Source organism: Poecilia reticulata, chromosome 13 (assembly GCF_904066995.2).
Source record: "Poecilia reticulata chromosome 13, P_reticulata-male-v2, whole genome shotgun sequence".
NCBI classification, from domain to species: Eukaryota; Metazoa; Chordata; class Actinopteri; order Cyprinodontiformes; family Poeciliidae; genus Poecilia; species Poecilia reticulata.
The window spans coordinates 6,597,443-6,613,835 of NC_088842.1; positions in this window are offsets into that span (position 1 = coordinate 6,597,443).

The following is a 16,393-nucleotide window of genomic DNA, read 5'->3' on the forward strand; positions in this document are numbered from 1 at the left end:
AATGACATTCAAGGCCACTATATGTTTAGGTTTAGGGGAATTTTTTCCATCTGCTCTCTTGCAGCTTCATGCCTTCACATTTTTTCTGTGAAAAAAATAAATAAATAAATTTGCAAGACCTCAAGAAATAAAGTGCTGATTTTGTATTCACACAACTCTGATGTACCTGCTGCACCACTCTACCTGCACAGCGTCAGCTTTTTGTGCTGAATTCACACTGCTGGGAAGAAGAAGAAGAAGAAGAAGAAGAAAATACACAATTCTTCTCCTTTAGATGTATGTGGATGCAAACCACACGTTTTAACTCTAGTTCTAAAGTGGGACTTGTTGGCTATGAATTTTTGGGCAAAGTCAGATATTTTTTTTTGTGAACAGTAACCCGACAACCGCATCAAACCGCTCTACTCCCCTGACTCTGCCGTCGAGTCTTTGGAGGGAGATGAGACAGAAAAGTACGAGCTGATGTCGGTGGGTTTATGCACTGACTGCAAAGGATTTTTCACAAAACTTGTTGATTTTGTTTGACTTTGAATGGGCGCGCTTAAAGTAATGCTAAAATGCTGCAGATTAGCGAGCCATACGTGATTTTACATTTCGACTGAATGTGCCAAAAACACAAAACACACGGAAACTAGTAAAATTCTTGTTACTTTTTTATTTCTAAGTTGTTTCCTTTCAGGTTTTCCCTCTGTAACGTCGCTTCAGTGGCCAAGAAAGAAATCATACAACCATATTTAAGCCTTAAATCCATGGTTTTCAACCAATGGGATTACACAAGAACTACAAACCTGTACCAGTGGCCTTAAAATGGCATTCCTCATCACATTAAAAACACAAATACTAATCCATGTTCAGCATTGCGGCAAATAAATGAGCCGAGCTGGTGAGGCTTAAAGGAACGTCCCATTGAAAATGTGCAACACTTAGTTTTCTGTCGCAGAAAACTGAACGGGGAGGCAGTGTTTTTGTTTACTTTTCATTTCAGTTCCACATTGTCAAGGGAGACTATGTTAATCCTCACATTTCTGTTGTCAAGAGTCCATGAAATAGGAAATAGGGGCGGGGGGGGGGAGTTGCTCTGAAATCTGCTGCAAAGGGTCATCACACGAGAGGTAATCAAGACTTACTTTTGCCCTTCGGGAATTGAGGAAACTCTTCACTCGCTGTTTACACATTGTTACCCTTCGGTGTGAGGAATAATAATAAATAAGACGGCGTATTTACAGAAGGCAGATACGGACGAACCCGTGGGGGATTCGGACTCATTGTGTTTGCTTTCCGTCCTGTCGTACATTTCAAGTGGCAAACATCTAATTAAATTTACAATTGCGGTTGGCGCGCGCACGGTTGCCCTCTTGACCCGGTGCGTCACGGAGAGCGAGCGTCTGGGGAGGCTGAGTGGCGGAGAGAGAACCTCTCACCTCCAGGTCTGAGGCCTCTGTCATGTTGAATCCATGTATTTGTGACACATGCTGACAAAATGCTTAGTGCACTTTCAGTATCAGGAAAGACATCTGACCTCCTCTGTGTCAGAAATGGATTTGGCCAATGCAAAAAAAAAAAAAAAAGTCTTTAAAAATACAAGCTTTAATTTTATTTTTAAACTATTTGATTTGGTCAACTGGTTCTATTTTGGTTTTGCTTTATGTTGGATCATTATCCTGATTAACTGTTTAAGTTTTTCCAGCAAAGGACGGCCTATTTTTCAATAAAACATTTTGAGATTTGAAAAGTTTGTAACATGTTGAGCCAAAACAGGATTCTGCAACTCACGAGTTGCTCTTTGAACTTTCCACAAGGACTCTGAATAACTTTGGCAAAAAAAAAAGAAAGAAGAAAAAATAGAAAAGAATCAGCTAGTATTTTTAATACTCATATACTAGTAGGACAATTTCACAGTGATTTTGGCTCAATAGGTCACATGACCTAGAAGCTACTGAAGAGAAATACTAAATTTAAACTAAAATAGCTAACAAAATAAAAAAATAGTTAAAATGGAATAAAAATGCATGTGCCTCATATATACAGTTTAGTGCAACAGTTACACACTGATTTCTAGTCAATGTGGCACACGATATGGAAGCTATTGAAGAAAACATATTATTTAATATTAAATTCATTTAAAATATTGAATATGACTTGACATTTTAATAGAGGGTAGTGTGTGTCATGTAAAAGTATGAATTACCACTTTTTGGTATCATTTGGTCGCAAGGCAAGGCATTTATTAACATTTGTTTGACAGGAGTGTTTGGTTCGGAGATTTGTTGACGGGCCCTAAATGAACCTCCGAGCGCTGAGGAGGGAGCTGGAGAACGGCTGGCAGAAATTAGTGTTCATAAATTGGATCAACCTTGAGCTAAACGTCGCTTGCTCAGCGGATATTTTAATATCCATTATCTGACTCGAAACTAACTTCACTGCGGTCGGTCACACAAATAAAAACACCGGGATAAAGTTTGTTTTGGTCTGTGGCCTGTAAAGACTGCACAAGACGTAAACGCCCCACAACGTCTGACGCATGTGACGCTGGTTCCAAAGCTCTATTGACCAACAGTAGAGGAGCTGGACATAGAAGGCAGCTCTCCTCATTAACATAACGACGCAGCAGGTAAAGGGAAAGCAGAAAAAGGCAATGACAAAAGAAGGAGGGCTTGTATAAGGAAAAGACAAAACAAAATATCTACTTTTCTTCACAAAAACGCATGTTTAGGGGAAATGAAAAAGAAAATATATACATTTCTTGACGGAAACTCATGAGTAAGGACAAGGAAAAAGTAAATATATTTGCTTTTATTTCTTATTATGTTAGTTTCAGTCCTCCATTAAAAGAGTGGTGTTATTGTGCCCTCTGATAATATCCTTGCAGGCGTCCCTGACCTCACACACACACACGCACACCCCCGCACACGCACACACACATGCGCGCACCCGCACACACACACACACACACACACTTCCTCAGTCTTTTTCTCTGTCGCTCTTAATGTTACTTTGATCTCGCTCTTGAGCTTGTGCCGTCCTCTTCATCACACAGTTATCCAGCCTTTCGAAACCCATTGGTAAGAAGAATATTAGCCGCACTGCAGTATTTGAAGTATATGAAAAAGTAGCAGCTTATGGTCCGCAAATTACAGCAAGCAGCTAATGACCTATTTAATTCTCCAAATTCTTGAGAAAATTATTTAGCAACACCTCATATATGCTAACCCCCCCCCACCACCCCCAACCCCCAAAAAACAAACAAACTCACACATAGCTACATAAGCATCCCTCTTCTACAAACTGACAGTTTTATGAGGTTCCCTTGAATGCTTTGGTCAGCTTGTCTGCAGTGAAGAAAAATAGCAGTAAATTTGAGGTTCAACACTTCCAATATGTCCTCATGTTTGTAGCACAGGCATGTGCGTGACAAAAACTGTGTGGCTGCTCCATGATAAACGCTGAGTCATGTCCAGGGAGCATTAAAGTGGATCAAAGACTCTCTGGGAGGATGCTGTTAAAGTCTGCATGTGCGTCGCAGCACGTTAGCACCGAACAGACGCTCCTCTCCAAATATAGGCCTTTTTTTTCCTCCATAGTGCGAATTGAGGCATCGTTTCTTCTCATGATGTGAAAACTCAGACGCGGGTGCGAAACAAACGTTTCGAGCTAAATTACTTCAATGACAAACCGAGGACTCCCCCAGAAGAAGGTTGGACATTGAGAGAGTGTTTTTTATTTATTAAATTATAAGGTTTTTTTTGACATCTTTCAGTTTGCAGAGTTTGGAATTGCAATTTGGAGACTCATTATTAATTAACCTTAAAGTACATTTTAAAAAAATAAGCAACCAGAATTCCCCTGATTGGTTTACACGCTGCTTACCCATGAGAGAAAACAGACCTCGTGTTTTGAAGGAATGTCTGCAATTTTTCAGTTTTTTTTTTTCCTTTTGGTTTATAAATTCATGACTTTGCAGCCACTCCAAATGATTTCAAGCTCTTTGATCTCAAACTCCCTGTAAGGAGAAAAATCTTGAAAGGCTGCATCTCCTGCACATGCCGAATGACGGAGGTAATATTTCTGCATGCAACAACTTTTATTTCAGGTTCCAGTCGTCGCCTCCCCGGGGGCTTAAAGCGACGGAGAAGAGTTGCAGGAAAGTTGATGAGGAGATGTGGAAACTCTTTAAGTCTTTGTGCTGGAACAACTTTGCCAACTAAGAAAGTTGAGAGGCATTTTTAAACCACATTCCCCCCCCTCCACCCCTCCCCTCCGTTAACATCTTATTTTTAGCTGTGAGGAGAGATTGGCATGCTGACACGAGGAGCGTTACACCACCAGTCCCCTGTGATGGAGTGGCACTCAGAGAGCTGCCTCGCCGTTCCTGTCAGAGCTACGGGGATGTGATTTGGAGGCTTGATTTTCTAACTCACACTTTGGGAAAAACGATAAAGGACTCTGCTGGGTAATTTTTTTTCTTTTTTTACATTTATAGTACATCCTGCAGACTATTGCACAGGATAGGATAGCAAGCATTTTTTTTCTCCCTTTACAGTTGAGCTAAAGCAAAATTAAATCCTCAGCGCAACTCATTTTCTTTGTAGCCTTTTTTAAAAAATGAATATTGTAACTAATATTTCCTACATGAGTCTCCCTGGTAAAGTCTAATTCGGCCTCACACAGATACACTGTTATAGAAAAAGTTTTTATTGAAAATAGTAAAATAATAAATAGAGAAGTTCTTAAAGAGATTGAAAAAGCAATTGATGGCACATCAATTTTGGGACATTTAAAATAGGATTAAATTGAACACAACATAAATCTTTTTATAAATTAATTTTTCATTATTTTCATCATGGTACAAAAATACATCCACATAAACAAAAGAACAAACATCAGAAGAAATTATATACGCAGCTGTACCAAACTAAACAATCAAGTTCAGTAAAAAAAATTAGTATAATTTAAACCTATTTTAAATGTCCCAAAATAACTCATTAAAAGTTATTTTATTATGTTTCCAACATAATAAAATCAATCTTCGTCCCAATAAAGTCATAAAACAGACCCTTCTCTCCTGTGTGTCCAATCATTTCAACACCAAAAGTGGGTCAAGCTTCATCTGTTTCTTCAAAACGTCGGCTGGGGTTTGAAAAATAGCATCCAATATGTCATAATGTACAGATGAAACAAAGACATAATGTGTTGGTTGGGCTGATCCCAGTGTGCATCTGTCACTCAGAGTATCAACTTCTTCAGCTATTTCAGTTTAGATAATATTTAAGTCTTTGTGCTTTTTCTTTTTCTGCATTTTTGTGATTGCTGAAATGTGGGGGGAAAAACATTTTCAATATATATATATATATATATATATATATATATATATATATATATATATATATATATATATATAGGCCTGATGTCACCATATGAATCTTAACAAAATTAACTGTGAGTTATTTAAGTGGCTTCCTTGTAAAAACTGCCCTTTTCAAGTCCTTTCACAGCTTACCGATGAGATCTGGGCTTCGACTTGGACCAGGAATCACCATTTAATAGTTGTCAGTCTTTGGTGGATGCACTGGAATGTTTCGGGTCATTAATGTTGCAGGAGTTAGGTCTGCTTCTTCAGTTTTGCTTATTTTTTCCAGATGGTTTCAAGTTTTCCTCAAGAAACCCTCTGAACCATGGTAGACTCTGCGATGGCGAACTGACCGGGTTCTGCTGCAGCAAAACATCCACAATACAAACCGTAATTTGATTTCAGACTCATCAGTCCAAAGAGAACTATGCAGGAAATCCATAGACTTTGTCCAAGAACCATCTGTGGGTCTGTTAAGAGAGAGAACCAAATTTGGACATTCAGATACGAGGATGCTCAATTCAGTTCAGTTGAATTTAATTAAGCTAAATCAATTATCCACTTCTACGATGGCAATGTACAGCAAATAGATCTTAAGAAACAGTAAAAAAAACAAAAAAAAACAATCCCTCCCCTACAGTTCAGTCCAATCATGCAGGCAATATCAAAGTCAATACATTTCAATTTGATGATCGTTATCAAATGGTGCACTTCAGTCTAGTTTATCATTCAAATTGGGGGTGGGGTGAAACCACGCCAACTTCATGGAGTCACTAATCTGCAGCAATGTTTCTACTTTGTGGCAAATAATGGGGCTGTCAATATTTTGTCGGGTGGTTTTAAAGTCAAGATGACAATAGCTTTCATTTCAACATTTTTAGGCAAAACATTTCAAAAGGCTTTACATTATTAGAAGGAAAATAGAGCAAAAATCGGAAACTTTTCTGGCACAATTTCACCAGCTCCCAAACCGCATAGAAAGGATTAAAAACCTGCTGAGGTGAAGAATCCAGCAGCACCTGGAGTGCAGACAAACGACTTTATTTTTCGACCAATGCGCTTTGGCTTGTGACCTGACCCTGACAAAGATCACAGGCCGGAACACGTTGGTCTTCGATAAAGTTGTTTCTTAGCCCTGCAAGTGTTGTTGGTTTCTTCACCTCAAGGAAAATGCAGCCGCAAACAAGCAAAAGCTTTACTTTGCAGTGGAAAAGAAAGGAAAACCACACTGCGCCTCATGATGTTATAGTTATTTATCGAAAACAACTCTAAGCAGATGAGTTTTAACCTTGATTTAAAAGAACTGAGTGCTTGAGCATTTTTGTAGTTCTCTGGAAGTTTGTTCCAGATTAGAGGAGCTTAGACCCATCGCTGCTTCTCCTGGTTTGGTTCTGGTTCTGGGGATGCAGAGTCGACTAGAACCAAAAAAAACCTCTGTGGTCTGGAAGGTTGATACAGCTGAATTGATCAGTTTAACAAAAGATAAACACACAGAGGAAACTTTAAAATTCATTTTATATAAAAACAAAACATTATTTGTGGAGGAAGGGCAAGAAGATAAATGTCAAGAAGAAATTCACATTCATTAAGAAACAAAAAAACTAAAAAATAAACTTGTTTCACCTCGATGAAAGACTTTCTGTGAGCCTAAAAATGGAGCAAAGAACAGTAGAAATGGAACATTACACACAGAGGTTCAAATCAACATCTGCATCTTTATGCAGAAAAATACCGAAATGCGTCCTTTAACTTAACAGAGCAGGTTAATGTCTCTGTTCCCGTCCTCAGCTGACTCAAATCCTTTTTTACGTTGTTATTTGTGGCTCCACATGTATAGAATAGGATGTGCGGCACTCATCTCTGAACAGCCTTTGGGAGCCTGGAGGTTGAAAGTCCTCCGCCGATGGGGGCTGTCAGACATGCCACCTTCCTATTAAGGTAAAAAAAAAAAAAAGTTATTGAATGGATAGGCACAACTTTGCTTTATGGGAATGTCAGTATTGGCATAAGATTAACCCTCGTCTTGTTAGCCTTCCAACCGACGCCTGCGGCAGTCAAGTTAACAAAGGGAGTGTTTTATGTGATCTGAGGCGTTGATCAAAACGCCTTCTTCCCCGTCGGATATCGGTGTTAGAAATTTATGTCACACGTGTGATCTTGTACCACCGACGTACAGCGATAGATGGTAACCGTGAAACCGAGGTGAAATTAACATGCGTCTCGTCGGTTCAATCCCTGCTGCAAGCCACTCTTTTGAGCAATTAACTCGGATGACTTGGAATGCACACAACCAAATAAAACCAGACACTGATTTTCTTGCCACAAAATCAATATGGATCTGAAAGGAGGTGGCGAGCGCCGAGATAGAGCTAACAAAGTTATGTCTTTCTTACTTTTCGCCATTATCTTGCTTCCCTCTGCAAACGGAAAGTGGTACAAGCAGGCTAATAGTATTGAAGTACTGTCTGGCGGATGTTAATTATCTGTTGTAGCAATTAGAATCACAGGCAAGTATTTTGTGCAGCTCCCTTCTTGTTGATTTTGTTACACATCGAAGCATTGAAGAAAAAGCACATCAATTTGTTTGTAGGTGCAACATTTGATCAGTGTCTAGAAATGTTAATTCATGGTGACACAGTTGCTAGCAATAGCGCCTTGCAGCAAGAAGATAACACTGCAACACCACATCCTTATGAAACATGGCGGTGGTGTTATGATGCTTGGAGATGATTCACATGAAACAAAGCAAAAACATCTGAAGGGTAAAACCCTGTAGCATTGTTTTTCTGTCCAGGCATCTTTTGAATTTGTCCAAGCTTAGCTTAGCCATAGTGTTACTGAATCTGTTCATCAACATGGAGGCCAGCTACATCTTAACTTTTATAAGGTTTCATTTAAAAAAAAAAAAAAATCCAGATGGAAGGAATTTTAGAAGTGTGCCATGATGTGGTTCTCCTTCGGGGTAGGGCAAGAAATGGCAAGGCATCGAAATTCAATTAGGTGAGGCTACGTTTAGTTGCTAGTTATTAGAGTACTTTGTTGTATTTGTTTAAGCGATTTTTATTGGTACAAATGTATGCAGTTAAGCCTGATTGCCAAGTTACAATACAAAGAAATACAGAGTTAATGTTGAAAACATAATGCAAAGCTGCTTCTACACATAGATCTTGACATTATCAATACTACTGTGAATAAACATAAGGCTTACCTGTTTTAGATTATTTCTGATTGCTGTGATGAAAATTTAATCTATCACACGGTGGAATTATTTTCCTATGCAGATCAAGTGAGTAAGTAGCGGTCTGTACTTTTGATAACTTTAATCTGCCTGCCGTTTTAAGAGGAAGAATTTGCTGCCTACTAGAACTCTGTGAAAGATAAACAGTTTTGTTATGTTTTGGGTAAGTTATTGAAGTAGTCACAGCTTGATACATGTAGAAAAAAATTTGTCAATGTTGTGATGCTGACTGTCCACTATTGACTGCTAAAATAATAGTAAAAAAAATGTACAGGTTCCTCTGTTTCCAGTCACCCTGAGCTGAGGCTATTTTGCAAAAAAGACTATAGCGTTAAGATGGAAGCTGGAGGACGCATTTCTCCGAAAGGCTTGTTGTAAATGCAGTGAAGGGAGGCTCCACAAGGGGTCGGCGGAGGGGGACGAAGTACAAATTCTCACCACATTTTCTCATATTTTTGAGTCCCTGTTTCTGGGGTTTCCGTACACTTTTCACTGCGCTTCAGCCCCATTGAAATGAATGGAACAGCTCCCTCCTGTGGCAGAATTGAGAATTAAAATATGAACTGTCATCTGTGTTTTACAGTTTACGGTCCAGTTCCTGCGTAATTAATTATAATGAGTCATCCAGTTTCAGAGCTGTCAGGGAGGAAACAAGACAGTGGCCATTTTGCGATTGTTAGTGTTTTAGTTAGTTTTAGCTTATTGACTTATTTTATCTTATAAACTGTTGTGACCTTTGAATTTAGCTTTGTAAGCACAGTTCTGCACCGCTTTCTAATACTGGTTGGGTGGGATTTTTGGATTTTCACCAAAAGTATTCAGTATACAGCATTCACACTGCATTTTCACAGGAAATGCCAATGTTCTAGTTTTATTTGTATTACTCACTACTTCCTGTCGTCAGTGTGCCCCTTAATATCCCAATAAAACTAATTTCATTGACACTTCTGATTGTAACATGACAAAATGTGACAAAGTTTGAGCTTTGTGAGAAATATCACCTGAAACATAAAAACCTTGACAACTACAATGGATCCCACAAACATTTAATGCTCATTTTAATACTTGTTCCTGCTTACATGGCATTGTTTCCAGAAAAAAATGATTGCACTTCACATATACACAAGTTAATCCTGCCTGTTGTATCTTGATATGACCACAGATGGTTGCCTTGCAACTTTGCTGACAGCGCTCTCGCTGGTGTCTTTCATCTTCTTGTCTGAAACCCGACTACCGAGTTTCCCAAACAGAGCTGAAAGGTGAAGTTGAACAGATGTCGAATGTCTGGCCTGTCCATCTGAGAGCGAGTGAAAACATTCAAGTTTATTTCTGAATGGGACGAAGGACTGAGCGTCAAGATTTTTCCCTGACGTCCCCAAGCCTGTGTGGCCCTAGCGATCGTGATGCGCCGAAGGTCAGGAGCAGAAGGTCAAGAGTGGTTCCTCATCTTGGCTTTTCACACTGGGATTAACCAACTCCCCGAATCTCTCACAATATGCTCTTTGGATGTTGGAAAAAGGGCATTTTCAATTTTTAATTCAAAACATTCCCTCACCCCAAAAAAATAAAAAATTTTTCCCCTAACAGCTTGGTAATCCTCTTTCTTATATAGACTAAAGTCCAGCATTACACGGAAAGACCAAAGTCCTGGTTGAAATGTCTGCAGGCTTTTATTAAAAATCTGATGGCTGTTTTTGAGTTGAATCACATTTATACTTTGCTAGAAGCTCAGGGAAGCTTGGAAGAGTGTGGAGGTTTAAATTACCAGCTGAAATGTGATTTTTGAACATTAATAATTAAACGTTTAATTATTCTTGACCTGTCCACAACACTTGTGTGCTCAGAATAATAATAATAATAATAATAATAATAAAAAAACGCCGGCAAGCTCCAAAGTAGAACAAACTGTTAGAAGTTGCTGAAGATTGGCACTTGGCTGCGGTTTTCGAGTTCATCGGCAGGGTTTTTTTTTTTTTGTAAACACAGCTGGCTCCTGGTACACGCGTGGGCGGCACAAACCTACTTAAAAGCCATACAAACGCACAAATACCCCCGCGATGCTGGGGGATGTATGTATGTGTGTGTGCATCCCGCAGAAATGTAACAACACTTTCGGGGATATATTTATGCTACTAATGTCGTGTTCCGGCTGATCTGTGTTTATTTGTGCGAGACTAGCTTGAACTTAGCTTCCTGATGAGAGACGCAGAGTTAAACGAGGGGTACGTGGCATGCGTACGGAGTCTTTCATAGACGTGTGATGTGGGAAAAGCAGCAGAAAAGCCTCTTCTCTGCATGACTCCTGCATGTCTTGCGCGGTAATGATGCTCAGCTGATGGACAGGAGGCCGTTTGATGTTTTTATCTCTGGAATGTGTCCGTATTCAGCTGCTACGGATAAAACATTCCATGCTCCGCTTCTGTTTTTTTATTTTTTATCTCTCTTTTTGGTTGTTTTTCTTAGAATCAATCTTTCTCTGATTTCATCCCTGTGTATGATTAATACACACTTCAAAGACTTTGATTCGGGAGAGTTGACAGAAGGTGTGCAAAACAGTACATTATTGGGTTCATTAAAAAAAAAGAAAAAACAGAGCCTTGATGCAGAATAGAAGAGCGCCCAAACCATTCTCTTGCTTTTTACTCCCTACTTTTTTTCCCTTTTTTTTTTGCACTTAAACAGATTGGGCGATATCAAGGGAACTCGGGCAGCTCTGTAACCGGCTCGCCTCAAGGTGAGTGACAAAATCACTACGGCATCAGCATATTTCATTCTTTTTGTACCCAGAGCTAAGAGAGCCAGAGAGCCACTTTGTCAGTAGATCAGAAGAGAGTTTTATTCAAATTAAAAGAAAAAAAAAAAGGAAAGAAAAAAAACTGGATATTTCTGGGCACTGGCACTTAACAGAGGGGATGGCAGGGGAAAGGGAAAGAACAGAACTTCCCTTCTTTTGCTCCCGGCTCACGGGAAGCGGCAGAGTGTCGTTGCAGTGGACGGAACCAGAAGATTGGGAGCTGAATGTAATTGATGACATCAACATTTGTATTTTTATTCTAGAATTAGCACCAGAGTATCAACCTTTTTAAGCCGGAGGTATTTCAGTGTAGGTTTGAGGGCGTCGGGTCATGATAATCCCAGGTGGGTGAGTAGAACAGAACTGGTTGGTACTTATTTTACCATAAAACGTCTCGTTTTAAGGCCTGGAAAGATATTTTTATATAAAAGATTAAAATTTCTTCTCAAACCACGAATGTACTCCCGATTGGCACCTGGGAGAAGATGGGCTAGAAGCCTTTTAAATGATTTCATTAATTGTTGAAATAGCATCATCTTTCTCTGCACCAAAGGCTGCAGTCGATCCTTATGTTATTTTTTACCTTCCTAACTACTGTTCACAGTGAGAAGAGAATTGATTCATCATAATATTCTGTTTATTAGTTGTTTTTCTTGGCTGTATTAACTTTTTTTTATTTACCATATTTATTGCATGTTATTGATTTTGCATAAAAAGTTAAATCAACTTATCTGAGCTTTATGTCATGTTATAATGTTATTCCCTGATCTAAAACACACCTAGAGTGTCGCCTTGATTCTTTTATGCATGTTTGAGGAATGCTTAAATCACCCGTGGCAACCATTCGGGTGTGCCTAAACGCTTGCTCTCACAAAGCTCCGCCTATTTCGACGAAGCTCCGCCTTGGAGCTGGAGTCCGCAGTAGAGCTCCCGCCTCACAGGTCACTCCTCTCCCGCGCTTCCAGCACTCCTCTAGACTAGTGTCAGCCGCAATTAGCAAACACCTGGAGTAACTAATATAAATACCAAACCAGAACACATTTTACAAAATTATGTAGTTTTGTTTATCTTTTTGTATGTGTTAGAGTAGCCCAAATCGCTGGTGATTTTAACATGTCAAAAATAATTTCATAGTACGGAATGTTTGTTCTTTGGTTTGCTCAAATGACGAGGGGAGGTTTTGCAAAATATTTCAGTGTTTGATTGTTACTGCAAGAAAAAAACTAATACACCACACTACACTTTTTTTTTATTATGTGGGGTAATGTGGAAAGTGATATTTTTAAAAAGTATATGAACTGTTTAAGATTCAAGTTGGATGTATTTTCAAATAATTTTAATTGTTTTATTTAGTTCTGCTGTTAATTCATATGGATGACTTAATTAGGACTGACATGATTAAAAATAAAAGCAGAAATATATGAATGGCCCAAATAATAAATAAATCAATACACTTTAAAATGCACTAATTAATTTAATAAAAAGAGAAACTTTTCTTCATGTTTTAGAATTGAGTTGCTATTCAGCTTATTTCCAACATATATTTTTAAAGCACAACATAATTTTTACAGTTTTTTTAAAATAATTTGAATTTTTCCTTGTTTTCCTAAATTATTATATAATTTTCCCCACAACTCCTTTTATCTCTATGTGCTGTTTTAACATTTTTCTGTATAGTACGACGCTAACCAACCAGTAGGCAGAAGGTTAAGCCTTACAGAAGCAGCATGATGTGTTTTTCAGCCACATAGTGTCATTTTATAGCACAATCAAGCAGCTGCTTTACCTTCAGTTGTTATAAAAATGCTGTCTAAATCAAACCAAAACCGTGATGTAAAGCTGAAAAAAGTAGATTTTACATAATATGGCTCCTTTAAGACACCGACCCTCCTCATTTGCATAATAAGGCAGAAATGCATAATGTAAACTAAAAATCTAAATGTATTTCTACTTTTGATTTTAAATGTGTCAGCTTCGGTCCTCCAAATGTTTACAGACAGATGACGAACCCTTCCTTCATAAACCAGCCTAAACGTTGCAGCTGCGTCGCATCGAGGAACACTCCACTCTGACTTTCAGTCGTTCTCCCTCATATTTCATTTGACTAGAGGTCAAGAAGCAGAGGATTAGTGAGCCTGTAATCCACGCAGGTGCTGGCGTGGCCTCGAGCCGCTCAAGCCCGTCACTTCAACAAGCGGGCTGGCTGCTGTTGAAGAACTGGAGCACAAAACTGCTCCGGGGGGGGATTTTTCAGCCAAACAAATAGACAAAATAAAAGAGCTGCCATAAGAAAAGCAATTTTTATTATGATTTTTTTTTTTTTTTTGGTGAAAGAGGTGCTTTAAGCTTTGCGAAGGAGCGTGGAGAGAGGGACTCAGTGGGAACGAAGAAAAGTCACGCTAGGTGCAAGTGTTGTGGCGTTCTGTGGCGCTCCGGCTCTTAATTATCGTGTCCCTCGGCGTGCCGTCTCTCTTCCTGGCTCACTCCCACTTTCTTCATCTCTTTTTCAATTTTCTAATTGCATGGTTTTAATTAAAGCCACACAGTGATGGCGGCGAGTCTATTAAAAGGCAAAGAAACGGGCAGAGATAGTCAAAGGTTGCATTACGAGGGGGTGGGTACTTGCAGCCCAGCATTTTCGGTCGGGGATTTTGGTCCCACAAAACTAAAAAAATAAAAATAAAAAAACCCCAGCATTTTTCCTGTATAAATAAGTGATATGAATTTTTTCACGTTGAGACGGGCTTCATATGACAATGAGGGATCTATGTTCATATGTTTGTGTAGGAGTCTGAGAAAAGTTTGCTAGAGTGCTGTATTGTGTTTACTTATAATGTGTTCGTTCTTTATCGGTTTGTTTCCTCTCCGTTTCATTGCAGAGAGACAGCATTTGATTATGTTTTATTTGTGTTTAATTTCTTTCCACATGAATTCAGATTTTTTTTTTCTCTATCCAACTGCTCTGCTACAGACAGGCTGTAGTCTCTCTCTCCCTCTGCAAATGTTTCTACTCAGCTTTTTTTTTATTGTACCAGTTTCACTTCATTGAGCCTTTTAATTAAAGTACATCAGCATTTTCATTATTTTATACAATTTCTCTCACCAGCTGTTATACAGAAAACCTTTCAGCTGATTTAGGCCTGACAAAATGTGAACAACAAAAACTGCTTGTTAGATTTTCTTTGGACTGGAAAGATTAGAAGTACATCTATTTCTCTGGATTGCCTTTTGCAATAAGTCTGGTAACTGAGATCGAGAGAGTGACTGTGGGAGTACTTTCTCCCTGACTTTAGGTTCTTTCTACAAGCTTTAAATTCAATCTATTTTTCACAAATTTGTGGGTGATTAGCAACATGAAAGGCAACATGCCCCTTGCAGCTTATTATGGGTTGCCAGTTTGTCACAGAGCTAACATACAAAGCCACGTAATCATTTTCACACAATTAAATGAAGTTACTGTAGACATGTTGCGGTGTGACATCACATGTACAAGATCCTGTCCCGCTAGCTCCTTCCTGGAGGACAAAAAGCTGCTCACCGAAGATGACTAGCATTGGTTTTAGATGTCTAGTTGTCAACATAATGTGCAAAATATTACATTTATGCATGATACTTAAAAGAAAAAGGGATGCAGTCGCTAATTGTCAACACTACAACTACTAGATTACAACGTCAGGAAAATGATTTAGCTAAAAAAAATAGCAAGGAAGAGGGAAGTAGGTCAGTTATGCTAGCTTGACTTTGACAAACGAACATGTAGATGTGCTGTGGAATTTGGTGGGTTTTGGTTCAGTTAAGAACAACAAAAAGGCGACCCACACACCAACTCTGACAGATCAGTTGAGAAGGGGTTTAAAACTAGCTAATCTACCACAGTGATCAATTATTAATAATTGCAAAATAAGCATCAATCCTGATGCTAACAGACTGAATGTGCTGTATTACTAAAACTTAAACTTAAAGTTAAAGTGCTGTAAGACAAAAATGTCTTAAGGCATTTTTGTCTTGCTGTAAGACAAAAATACAAAACAATGGCAGGACCAAAATCTCCATAAATTTTCAAGTCCAGGGTTTCCAAGATGAACATTAATACTGAAGTACTGAAATTACGTCCCTGTAGAAGCCTATAAACTTTAAAACACAAAAGCTGAAGCTGAGCAAAAGTGAATTTATTCATGAACTGGGCTTTGGTGGTGTGCTTTTATAAAGAAATAATTAGAATTTGAAGAAGACATTCACTCAACTTTCTTGTTCACAAAATGTAAACAAAAATGGAGTTGCTTCAGATTTCAGCGACTTTGGTAAACTATCACAAGCCATTTCTTCCTCTAGTATTAGACTTGCATATTTATTTTGGTTGTATTTACTTAGAATGCCCTCCGCTGTAGTCCACTTCTTGTTTTTGGGTCGGTCTCCAGTCCGCTTGCATCCACATACGCATTTGAACCACACCAAAGATCTAGATTTTTAGGCGGACTAGAGTTTGCTTTTTTGGTTTAGCTAGCTTGCGCAGTCATACTTCCCCAAATGAACCAAACTTTCGAGGCAAATGAACTAGAGTTTGATTTAAATGGACTAAGCCGGGCTGGTGAGAATGCACCATAATATTCAAGACAATAGTCCAGAAAATCTGCATATTCTATGTGATGTTCTTAATTGTTATAACTTAAAAACCACTTTGACCACTTTAGTGTCCTGTTGGTCTGGATTTTAGTTTGTTTTTTCCCCAGTGGTTGCTGAAAAATGTTAACATTTACTCTTTGTATTGTTGGACAGTCTTTTAGATGTGTCGGAATAGGAGGTCTAGTTAATGAAGGCAGGAATAGTTCAGCTGGTAGCATCTAATCAGAGACACGTGACAAAGTATTGCACAAATGGAGAACTGAGTCAGTGCAAACCCTAAAATATGCTGACAGAATATATCTTTCCTTAAAATAGATTCAAGGGAACATTGTTTTTTTCTGTTTTCCTCCCCCCACTAACCTGGTACCAAATGCAGCAAGAATAAACAGAC